A 13,274-nucleotide genomic window follows, 5' to 3' on the forward strand; every position below is an offset into this window, starting at 1 on the left:
AAATTATAATATTTATATGATTACAGATATATATATATATATATATATATATATATATATATATATATATATATATATATATATATATATATATATATATATATATATATATATATATATATATATATATATATATTATATATACTTATATTATTGATCATCTTAATATACTTTACAATCATACTTATTAGGAGAAAAATCAACATCAAGGTCATCATTTTCATTGAGATTTTCAAATCTTTGTATTTCCCTAAAAAATAGAAAATAATCACATAGAAGAATAAATAAGGACTAAAAAATCAAATAACATGAACTAATAGTAAAAAAACATAAAACTTAGTTAAATTTTTAAAGAAACTAATATATACTTTCTCTTTCTTTTTTTCCTTGTGGTTTCTGTATCAGTATTGAGATCTGAAGTATCTAACGCTAAAGTGGCATTTTCGTGCGCTATTTTGTAATCAGCTAAATAAAACAATGCGTATGTATAAAAGACGTTACTTGTAAAATACATTTAAAATGAATATTATAAATATGAATATATTGATAGTTACAATACTAAAACGGTTAAAACTATAAATATTTTTCAAACAAATTTTATAAAAAAATATAAAATTTATCTTCAGAATTTGTAACCTCTATTCAAATACTTTTAAAGATTTAAATTACTTGTTTTCCACAAAGCAATGCCTGTATATGTTTTCCAGTTGTCTTCTGGCGGGAACATCTTTAAAACATAATTGTTAAATGTTTTTGAATCCATTTTTGTTCGAAAAAAACACTTCTCTGTATCATAAGAAAACCATGTTTCTGGAAATACTTCCACTGAATCCTCTTCTGGAAATTTTACAACTAAGTAATGTGTCATGGCCTTTTAAAAAAATTATATATATATATATATATATATATATATATATATATATATATATATATAATATTATATTTATATATTTTAAAGTTTAACGCCCATGTTTCCCTACTTGCATGATTTGGACGATTTTTCATAAGAGCTTCATCTTAAAAAAAATTATTTTATGAAAAGTTTGGAGCAAATTTTTACAACTAGATGCCCTTCCGCATATATGCGGAAGGGCATCTAGTTGTATTATTTAGTTGTATTAAATAACGTTAAGTTATTTAATACAACTAAATAATACAACTATAATTTTTTTTTAGCAACAGCAACAATTGCAGTAAATTTACCAAAAATTTAGATGTACTACATAAACTTGTTTTATAAAACTTGTTTTCACCTTAAATTAAAGGTTAAAAAAATATACACACAATCTATATAATGGTTCACTCCCTCATAGCCTAGCTAAAATAAGGAGAGCGACCATAGTACGGATATATCATACAGTTTTGTAGTAAGCTAGTATTAAATAAGTTAAGTTAAATTAATAGCTATAGCTATAGTATAAGTGTTTTTCCATATGTTGTTTTAAAAAGAACCCTAAATACCTACACCAGAATAAAAGTAAAATAATACAATTTTTCTTTTCTTGCAGGATAAAACTAAATCTTAAGTTCATAGAATCCCTAGCCTGATGAGACATTAACTACTCTAAGCCTAACCTAACTCTGCCCCAACCTCAGTCAGTGTGTGATGTCCCTAAATCATTCAATATATATACACTCTGCTTTGATCCTTAAATAAATAAAAAAATAATAATAATAAAATAATATAAAACAGTAAATTAATTAAATAAAACTATACTGCTAACTTACCATTTGAAGCAAATGGTCACACACAATAATTACAAAATTAATAAACAAGTGTATTACAGTAAAACTTTAAAAACTGAAAACAATAAAACATTAATTACAACAAAATAGCCTTGTATGTATACAGGGTGTTATCATTGAAATTTGTGAATTTTAATCCAATTGTGAATTCTGCTGTATGTGTGGTGCCATTGGGTTGGCTAATGAGTGGGGTGTGTTTGTATGCATGTATGTATGTATGTATGTATGTATATATATATATATATATATATATATATATATATATATATATATATATATATATATATATATATATATATATATATATTATAATTTATTTGGTAATATTAAAGCAAGTAAAAAAGGTAAATCAAGTAAATTGGTTATTTTTATTACTGTAATGCAAAGAAAATTTAATAGAATCGAAAGGGTTGTTTCAAAACAACAGGTTTATCAAGATGTAGTCAAATGTGTAAAATTGGATAAACAACATAAGATTCTTTTTTATATGGCAGCCGAACAAACTTCAATAATATTTCTGATACATCTGCTTTTTATAGGTTAGAGGAAAGTTTAGAAACTCTAAAAATATTAAGATCAGATGATGGCATTGGATATTTAAAAAAATCCTGAATTGTTCTATATTTTTTATATACAACAGTTACTTTGCCATCATGTTCCTCTACAATATTACACACTTTTGCAACATCTGAAAAAATTTTAACACAAGCATCTCTTTCTTTTGTTGCAACAGTAAGTCCATCTTTAATAATGATTGAAAACTGTTTTTTTGTTTTTAATTCTGGCAAAAGAGGCCCATTTTGGTGCTGTTTTTTTAATTGAAAATTTTTGAAAGACTGAAAAGTGACATGACTTTCAGACTCATACCAACGATTGACAACTTGCTGAAGGACTTGTTTTGGTTTTCTTACCATACCGCGTAAAGATTTTAAATATTTTTCAAAAACAAATGCTGAAACGTTGTCAAGATAACCAAACCTCTCTACATCATATGATAGATGACGTAAACTATGTACATTATAAACAACATTTTTCTTACCATATAATGATGTGTAGTGATCAACAAAAGCATTTGAAGCTTGTAATAAATTGTTTAACAAATTTGAAGCTTGTAATAATTTGTTTTTAAACAAAGAAGGACTCAAAAGAATGATCATTCCACATTGTAAAAGAAGAAAATTTTTGTAGTATTCTTCTGGTACTATATCAACAATAGCAACAGCGCCAACATATAACAGAAATAGCCTAAACTCTGTTGCCTTAAATCTATCTAAAATAGAAAAAGATCTTGTTTTTCTAGCAAACTCTTTTGGTATATAATTGTACATACTTTCTAATCGAGCCGTTATAAGAGATATTGAAACTGATCCAACAGTTGTCCGTCGATCTCCAAACCCATCTTTCCACATCTTCATGAGTCTTCTGACAACACCTAAACAAACTAAATGCATATAGTCAGCAGGGAAATCATTAACCATATCTATTTTTATTTCTAAAAGGGGAGAACTTCCTGTGTGATGTTCAATATTTGCCTTTTTTCTAAATAAGTAATCACTCCTTAATTGATTATCACTGCCAGAAAAAGTCATTTTATTAAAATGTTCTCCTTTGATATTACACATAAAACATGAATAATAACCACATAGGCCTTTGGTGCACTTGATAAATGCTTTAGCTGGCGTATCGCATACAACTGCATGTATTTTAATTACAATCTTTCTCTCTTCAATTATAAGCCCTTCTTCAAACATTTTACACTCTTTAACAAGCTTATCTAAAAAATTATTCACATTAGGTTTTCCTTTTTTACAATAGGCAAGTCCAATAAGAAATGGTGACGTTTCAACCTCATAAAAAAATCCTAAAATTGGCCAAAACTCATCTGAACTTGATTTAAATAATTGAAGTCCATCAAAATTTAGCTGTAACAATAAAAAATTATTTGTCAGTCCAGCTTTAATTAATTCAACTACATGATCTTTAATGTAAAAACGGTAATATAAATTATCATTTCCAATATTGTCTATAAAATAAGGAACTTTTTTACCAAGTAGACCATTAATGCTTAAGGGTAAATCAGGATGAAATAATTTAAGTCGACTTAAAAAATTAGAAGTCGCAGCATCAGTTATGTTAAATTGAATATGCCATTCACGGAGACTTGAAATAATATCTGGTATAGCTGACTCATTTTTTAAAAACATTTCTTCGTCATCTAGGTAAGAACCACAATAGCTGCTTTCTTCATCAGATTGCAAATTTAAATTTGATTCAGTTTCGAAAAAATGTTCTACTTTTGTATTTTTATCATCAAGTGCACTTGCGAAGAAATTGCTGCACGGTGAACTAACATTTGGCAAACTTAAAGAAATATTCTGAAAGTTATTTAAACATAATTTACTTTCATTTGTTTCTATAAATTGTTTCATTGTATTATTCGTGGAATTTAACTGCTCGCATATTTCATTCTTCACTATATTTATTTCAGCTAAAACTTTCCTTCTTTTTGTCCAGGTTGAACTTTCGCTTTTCCTTTTAAAGCTCATTAAGAAAGAATAAAACGTTATCTAAATAATATAAAGTAATTGTTTTAAACCAATTTAGATATTATTAATATAGTACAAACTACAAAAATATTTTATATAATACTATTAATAATAGTATTATATAACACATTTTATAATATATTATAATTTTAATACTATTAATAATAGTATTATATAATAGTATTATTAATAATAGTATAAACCATGTCAGGTTGTAATATTATGCTTTGCATTACACTATTATTTGCCGTTGTATTACAACATAACCTGTTCTGAATTCCAAAGTTTCTTATCATTTATTAATAAACTAAGATAAATTTATTACAAATAGAAAATCAATATGTAAAAAGTAATAAGGAAACTGACGTTAGTTGAAAAGTTAAAGATGGCAAATTTTATAAAATAGGACATGCGCAAAGGCAAAACCTTTATTTTATCACAAACATGGTTTAAGCCTGGCACAAGATCGGCAAAGTTGACCGATCGTAAAACAAGCGTGGCCGACCATTGGTTGATGACCGGCATCACTGGCGCGGTGATTCCGGTCATCAACCAATGAGTCCCATGCATGGACCATGCATGGCAAGTTTACTGGGTTAATATAATTCAAATATACGTTAAATCCTGTCATTTCATACCTTGCTTATTTTATTCCGTTGATTACTATTTTATTGAGATTTCTGTTTTGCTATTACCTTTTTTTGTTCTCTTTTAGAAAATTTATAAAAATAAGTCAAAATTTTGAGCCATCACTGACATTTTAATTGTTGCTAAACGTAGAATTTTGTTATTAGGATTGCAGTTCTTTTATCTGCTTTTTGTTCTTTATTCAATAAGTATTTGATTTAAATTAAATATATTATAATTTGATATTTTATTACGAGATATATGTCTTTATATATAAATATATAGGAACCTTTTTAGATTTTTTCATGTTATTTTTAAATTTTTTGTTCACGCAATTCAAGTTATATATGTTTATAGTTTGCATATGTGTTTATATTATGTTCAAAATTTGAAAGTTTTTGATAAATATATGTATGTGATAATATGTGTTATATAATTGTTTTATAAATGTATTTTTAAAATAGTATAAAATGTATCTATTGTGTATATAAATATTATAAGAAGTATTTATATATGTTATATAAATTTAAATAAATATATTGTGTTTTATAGTTAGTATATATGTTTATATTTTTTTTTTTCCATGACATAGAAACAACATAATATAAACATATATACTAATTATAAAACACAATATATTTATTTAAATTTATATAACATATATAGGATCGACTGAAAAAGTGCGAATTTCATAACTGTGAATCTGCATAAGTGCGACTGGCATAAGTGCGAACTGGCACAAGCGCGAACTAACATAAGTGCGAATCACTTGCAAAAACTGGCATAAGTGCGAACTAGCACAAGCGCGAACTGGCATAAGTGCGCCAAAAGAATTTGCAAACATTGGCATAAGTGCGAACTGGCATAAGTGCGAACTGGCATAAGTGCGAAACAATTGCAAAAACTGGCATAAGTGCGAACTGGCATAAGTGCGCCGAAAGAATTTGCAAACATTGGCATAGGTGCAAATTGGCATAAGTGGTGAATTGGCAAGTTCGCACCTATGCCAATTCGCACTTATGCCAATTCGCACTTATGCCAATGTTTGCAAATTCTTTCGGCGCACTTATGCCAGTTCGCGCTTGTGCCAGTTCGCACTTATGCCAGCTTTTGCAATTGATTCGCACATATGCCAGTTCGCACTTATGCCAGTTCGCACTTATGCCAATGTTTGCGAATTCTTTCGGCGCACTTATGCCAGTTCGCGCTTGTGCCAGTTGGCACTTATGCCAGTCTTTGCAAGTGCTTAGCACTTATGCAGATTCGCAGTTATGAAATTCGCACTTATTCAGCCTCCTCCATATATAAACACTTCTTATAATATTTATGGGCCATGTTTTCAAAGTGTGTGACTTGGCAAACGTGTTGAGCAAGATTTTGCATAAAGTTGTTATTTATGTTACTAATGTTGTTATATTTGGCTTTATGTTGGTGTCTATTGTTAAAAATTATAAGTGGTTTTATTATTGAAAGTCACTGCTTTTAATCATTCACTAAAAGCCACTTAAGAAAAATCATTTTGCCACATATTCATTTTGTTTATATCTTAATTTGAATTTTTAGAACCATGACGTACCAACATGAACTGTTTTCTAAAAGCTAACATGAAATAACAATACTTAACGACTACTACTCTCTTATCATGATATCTTATCTCTATCTGATATATTGATTTGTGATTCATATATAATGTTTTTCTTTGTATTTACTTATTCATTACATTTTTTTATTTCAGATTTATCATATGATGGATTTATGCAATATAAAAGAACGAATATATGTAAATTTTTATGAATTTTTGAAAAACATCTGCTAATAATTAGTCCAGTCAACCTTCAAACTTCAATTTTGCATATGTCATCTTTAAGTAGTTTCTAGGCTTTTCTAAATGTGTTTCTTATTCGCATGGTTTTACAAGCAAGGTATGCAAGCAAATTTAAGTTGAAAATTCTTTTTAGCCTTTAAGGAGAATTAACGTTACACTTTTTTAAATTTAATTTGTTTAAATATAGTAGATTTAACAAATAAATGTTTGTTTAATCTTTGTTTTTTTACTTATTTGTTTTAAGATTCTTAAGAACTTGGCAACTTATATAAGTAAGTTTTTTTTTTTTTTTTTAGTGCAATTGGAAAGTGCTGAAAGTTGTTTATTAGAGCAATTGAAAAGAACTGAAGTGTTTTTTAGTTACTTCACACAGTATAACAGATACTGATTTGAGTAAGTTTAATATTTTGTTTTATTTTATATTGGATTTTTTTGATATTTGATATATGTTATATTAGATATATATTTTAAGTATTAACATGGAAAACTGACTGTAATTTGTTGACACAAAAGTTTATAAACATAAATCTGCCTATATTTCAGTATATTTTATATTTCTCTGTATCTTTATAAATATTCTTCTTAGAAAAAATAACAGACTAGAAAAAATAAATAAATTCTTTTTGAAAGTAGAAAAAAAAAATGATAATGTATTTCCATATTTCATTGTGTAAAGTGTAATACCACTATTTAAAGGTATGTGAATTGATATATAGGGGAACATGGGGCAAGATGATGACTGTTTCGAAAAACGCCTGTATCTTAGTCTGTCCCAAAAAATAAAACTTACCTTTAGCTGGTGATGTAGCGATGTAATAAATCAAGTCAAACGAGGATAAAAAGTATTTTTCTCAATGTAAGAAAAGCTTTTTTAATACTTAGCTTTCGTCACAAAAATAATATTTAAAAAAAAACCATTGATAAATCTAGTAAAATTAATCTACTTCCCTTTCAGCTAAAGTCAACTGTTGTATTTAGTTTTTCTAAAGAGATAACTGTAGGTCGTCATCTTGCCCCATTCGTCATTTTACCCCATGTTCCCATATTTATTTTTATATATATATATGTGTATATATATATATATATATATATATATATATATATATATTTAAATAATTAATTTAGAGTAAAATATACTGATTGACATTGCTTCATTTTTTAATACAAGATTGTGAATTTATTTTTTTTATGCATTAAGGTAAAAATAATTTTGTGCATTGTAGTCTAGATTCTTTTTTAATTAAAAATAATTGATTTAAATAAATGTTGTTTAATATTTTTGATAAACGACCAATGTATGTAAACATATAAAAAGATATGGATTTCAATAAATCTTAAGTTTAAATAAAGTCTTTGATTAGAAAAGATCACAATTTGTAAGCTTCTTTTATTTTCATTTATTCAGTTGCAGCAATAGTAAGATTACTGGTAATATGTTAAATGATAATAGTTAAATTGAAATACATAGTATTAGGCTCAACGAAGTTATTAATGTAAATGCTTATAGGCAACTTAATAAATAATAGTCAAATGAAAAAAAATAGATTATTTCTAAGAAATATTTTACGATTTGCTTGCTATTTTATGGTATAATTGTTTAATTTGTTTAACTATAATTGTCCCTCGATTGTTCAAATATTGTAATAAATAAAATCTTTTCAGTCCAAGTATTTAAGTTAATGAAATATTTTATTAAGTTGTAGTGTTATTTGCCAGCGTTAGTACATTGTGTTGTCTAGCCTTTTTATAATCTTTTTTAATTATTCTGTAGTCACGGAATATATATTTTCTGTTATTATTATCCTAGTTCTACTAACAATAAAATGCAAATAATACTTTTGTAATTAAAAATTGTAATTTTTATTTTAATTTTTTAGGTATTTGCAGGCTTTACTTGACTTTCCGTTTCTGGTACCTGTGTTGTGACAGATTTTAAAAAGAACTCAACTGATGTTAATGCGGTCTTCGTCGTTAACTATAAGCAATGACGTTGCTGATAGGGAGTCAAAGTTAAAATATTTATAGAATAATTTCTATTTAATTTATTAGATAATATATCAAGTTATTAATGTGTTTTTATTGTTATTAATGATTTAATAACTCATAACCCGTATTACGAGTTGCTTACTGCTAGTCATTATCATTATGTTATGAGTTCATATTAGTTAATAAAATTGTTTTGAATATTCTCTGGTTATCGTGTTTTATACGTGTTTAAATGCGAGTTTGATACTTAGTAGGCGTCGTATTGTATACCTGTCTTTATACGCATCTGATGTCTATTTTTAATGCGCTTTTGACACTATAAAATGGCTAACAAATATTCGTAAATAATGCGATTCTAGAAAGTTTTAAATGCGCATGTAATACCAGGAAAATATCGTATTAAATATTCTCTGGTTATCGTGTTTTATACGTGTTTACAAGAATTTCAAATGCGATTCTAATACTCAGTAGGCGTCGTATTGTATACCTGTCTTTATACGCATCTAATGCGTATTTCTAATGCGTATTCGACACGATTAAATGGCTAACACACATATCACATCGACACGTATTTAAACGAGTTTCTAATGCGCATTTACAATTAAATTTGCCGACTGGGACAGAACTATCTAAAATAGTTCGAAAAGAAATTTAATTTTTGTTTCTCTTTTCTTTCTTATTTTCTTTATATATATGAGATTTTATTTTTTTGTTTTAGCCCATAAACGACAACTTTGTTATTCGTTTTTTATTTATGTTTTTCGTTTTTTTTTTTTTTTTGTTACCTTGTAAAAATTATGAGGGCGTCAGTAAGGCAATTAGCCAGATGACGTAATAAAATGCAACACAGTTCTATTTGTATTTGGCTCTGTGCTTAGTTGGCAATTAGTTTTTTTAAAAATGTCTTATGCTATTGTTGCAAGTAAAGTAGAGGTTCTACGTGAACGCGTTGTTAAATTTCGTACTCGTTTGGATTACTCTAAAGTCAGCAATTCTAAATATATATCAGAGAAAGCCAAAGAGCTTAGCGAGAAAATTGCAGCAAAGATTGGAAAGAGCAAAATTAAAAATATCACTTACCACAGAAATGGTAGATGGATTGCGGTCCTTAAATCAATCAATGACGCTAATAATCTTTCAAAGGAGCAAATTAAAATAAATGAATGTGAAAAGCTAGTTATTTTCAAGCGAAGAGAAGAACAAGGTTTTTTAAACACAATTAAGTGTGACCCTACTGTCACCGATGCTGAACTTTCTGATAAACTTGCTCCTTACACCGATACAATATACTCAATTAAGCATGCAACATACGACTCCGATCGAACTATCGAGGATGGTCGGAGACTGTTTCAAGTGAAGCTAAACACAATGTTAAAGTTTATACCACACTATATCAAAATCAACGGTATGAGAATTATTCTCAACTTTGCTGCAAAAGAGTTTTATTGTAACAACTGCCAAAGCAAACATATACTAAGAGGTGCATGTGTTCCACCGACAAACAAATATGAAATAGATAGAAAAACTACAGTCGAAAAACCTTTTAAAGTTCCGTTTGGTAAGAGTTTCTTTGATAATAATAGCAAAACACCCGTTTTTAATTTTCTTCCACCGTCACAAAAACCAGCACCGGTTAAGACAACGCCAAGAGGTGAGGTAAAAAACTCAGTTTATTACATAAATAAAAATATTTCTATTATTAATTTAGAAAACCATCTTGGCTTGAGTTTAGCGGAAGACGTAAAAATGAAAATAAGAAATATACATCAAAACGAAAAAGTCTTTCATGAGGCACGACGATTGTAAAAAGAAAAGTCAAAAAGTACGCATCCGATCGAAAATCTTGTTATAGTTAGAGATTCTTTTTTTGGTTTCTAAATCAAAAACTAGTGCGAGTAAGCTGGAGGAAAAAGTAGAATTAATTGCGAAAAATGACGTTGAGGAGGGAGAAATATCTAGCGATGATAAATTTGAAAACAATGACAAGGACGATGTTTCAATGGACCAAGCAAACGATCGCAAAAGAACTCACCCAGAGACGCCGAAAAAACTTAAACAAAAAGAAAGTATACGAGGAAAACGAAAAAAACAAAAAGGCATACCAAAACTAAAATGGCAGAGGTAGTTGATAAAACTTTGTTTGTATGCATTAATTTTTATTATTACTTTTTACTTTTAACACGTTTTTTCTTAAACTTTATTTTTTTTTTGCGCAAGTTTTGATTTTGGTATTAATAATATTGAGGTCAATCTTTTCGAAAGATTTGTCCTAATAACGGAGAGTATTAAAAATTGGTATTTTTATTTTTAATTTTTACTAAAAGTTCAAAATGGAAAGTTTAAGTTTTTTAACTTCAACTGTTAATGGTCTCAGAAATGCGGAAAAGCGGAGGACGATTATTAACTCATATAAAAATAAACCATATGATTTTTTCTTCTACAGGAAACGCATGTAACTTATGATCTTTTAAATAATTTCAAAAGCGAGTGGGAAGGAGATATTTATTTCTCATTAGAAACAAATAAAATAGGCGGAACAGCGATGTTATTGCAAAAAACGATTTGATAACGTAATTTTTTCTGGTCATGACCCAAATGGAAGTTATAAATATGTAGCTTTAAACATTAATAATGCAAACTATTTAATAATTAACATTTACGCGCCACCTGGCGGAAACGCGCAGTTATTAAGAAAAAACTTTTTTTGTGAGTTGATAAATGTCTTCCGTAATAAAAATTCGAACGATTTTTAACATTTAACGGGAAAAGATTTTAACGAAACTATGTCTGAAATTGACAGATACCTGAGATCCGAATAAACAATATTATTAAAGCACTACCGAAAAATTGGATAAACAAAATATTAAACGAAGGACAAAAAGATGATTTTAAAAAAGCGCCTTTTTATATTTTGAAGAAAAAAGAAAAGTATAAGTACAAACGACTCACAGTTTCCACACTTTATAAAATTCAGAACAAAACGAAAAAAATTGTAGCTTATAAGTATAATTTATGGACATCTAAGGATTGCCAAAGTATGCAAACAGTCAGTAAATAGAAATGGAAGTTGTTTTTTCTAAATATAAAAAAGAAACACAAACAACAAAGCGAGCGAAATATGTTTTAAAATTGCGCATTTTTTATTACCAACCAATGAAAATAATCTTATCAGAAAATTAGGAAACGACAAATTATGTCCGCAGTACAAGTCTAAAGACGAAACCATATACCATATGATGTATAAATGCGAAAAGGTGCAACCTTTTATTTTGTTTTAATTAGATGTTTTGGATCAAATATATCCAACGGAATTTCTTCATGATAACACTTTGAAATTTGTTTTGTTTAACTACGGGGCAAACGCAGTCAACAAAGAGTTTAGTTATATTTTATTAGAAACTCTCGTGGTAGAAATTTATTTTAATCGATTGAAAAGTTTCTTGGAGAAGAAATGTTTTAGTGTAAAGTTTTTGCTTAAAAAGTTTGAGTGCAAAGTCAAACGGTTGCTTATAAACAAAAGATTAATAATAATTAACCAAAACGAGCAAAACAAATATAAATACGAATTAAGAAATATTTTTAAGAAAGGAGTTTTAAATCTAGTCGCTGATATACATAACTATTTTGAATAATTTTCTTTTTTCTTTTTTAATACTTTTGTTTTGCTTTTTGAATTTGTTTTTTCTCTTAGTGATTTCTAAAACTATTATATTTATTCTTTATTATATATAAGTCAGAAAGATTTTCTTATAAAAAAGGACTTATTTATTTTTAAAAAAAGAAAACTTAACCTTTTTTAAATTTTTAATGAGCCATGAGGTTAAAAACAAATTAATAACAAAATAAATTTTTAAAACTAATCGCTAACACACGGAACTATCTAAAATAGTTCCGATATTTTTGTTTCTCTTTTCTTTCTCATTTCCTTATTATATATGAGGTTTTTGTTTCTTTTTTGTTTTTAGTTCATAATAGACATCTTTATTAATCGTTTTTCATTTACGTTTTTCGTTTATTTTTTACGTTACCTTGTAAACATTATGAGGGCGTCAGTAAGGCAATTAGCCAGGTGACGTAATAAAATGCAATACAGTTCTATTTGTGTTAATATGGTATGCTTCATAAAAGTTTGCCTCTCGTTTTCGATTTTCGGGGTTTCGGGCTTGGGTCTACTATAAAAAAAAAATTGCCTAATTCTTGCTTGCGTTTTTTAAAAGCTCTTTTCTTAACGCATTTCTTTTTTGTTTTTAAATAAGAAAAGTACCTTAGAAAGCTAATTTTGAGCAGTACATTTAATTTCAAAAATAGTATGAAAAGATATAAATCATTAATAAAAAGAGTAGGTTGTTTTCATGATAGAGACTTTCTTAAACGTGACAGAGCTTTATTATTAGTATGATGATAAATAGAAATGATAAAAGTAAAAGCCTACAGCACAAGGAGTTCCCAGGCGGGCCCCCATCCAAGTACTACCCTGGCCCGACAGTGCTTAACTTCCGTGATCGGACGAGAACGGGTGTATTTACCGTGTTATGTTCGTAGGC

General features: G+C 27.6%; 1 long non-coding RNA gene and 1 pseudogene across 1 annotated transcript; one reads left to right on the forward strand and one right to left on the reverse strand.

Moving 5' to 3' along the window:
• Positions 1 to 6,614: 6,614 nt before the first annotated feature.
• Positions 6,615 to 8,762, forward strand: LOC136082124 (uncharacterized). The gene is made up of 3 exons (XR_010639408.1): positions 6,615 to 6,841; positions 7,041 to 7,137; positions 8,622 to 8,762. It is a non-coding gene; the product is annotated as an uncharacterized LOC136082124 (long non-coding RNA).
• A 4,393-nt stretch (positions 8,763 to 13,155) lies between these two features.
• On the reverse strand, positions 13,156 to 13,274 carry LOC136082874 (5S ribosomal RNA; annotated as a pseudogene).

Source organism: Hydra vulgaris, chromosome 07 (genome assembly GCF_038396675.1).
Source record: "Hydra vulgaris chromosome 07, alternate assembly HydraT2T_AEP".
Lineage (NCBI taxonomy): Eukaryota > Metazoa > Cnidaria > Hydrozoa > Anthoathecata > Hydridae > Hydra > Hydra vulgaris.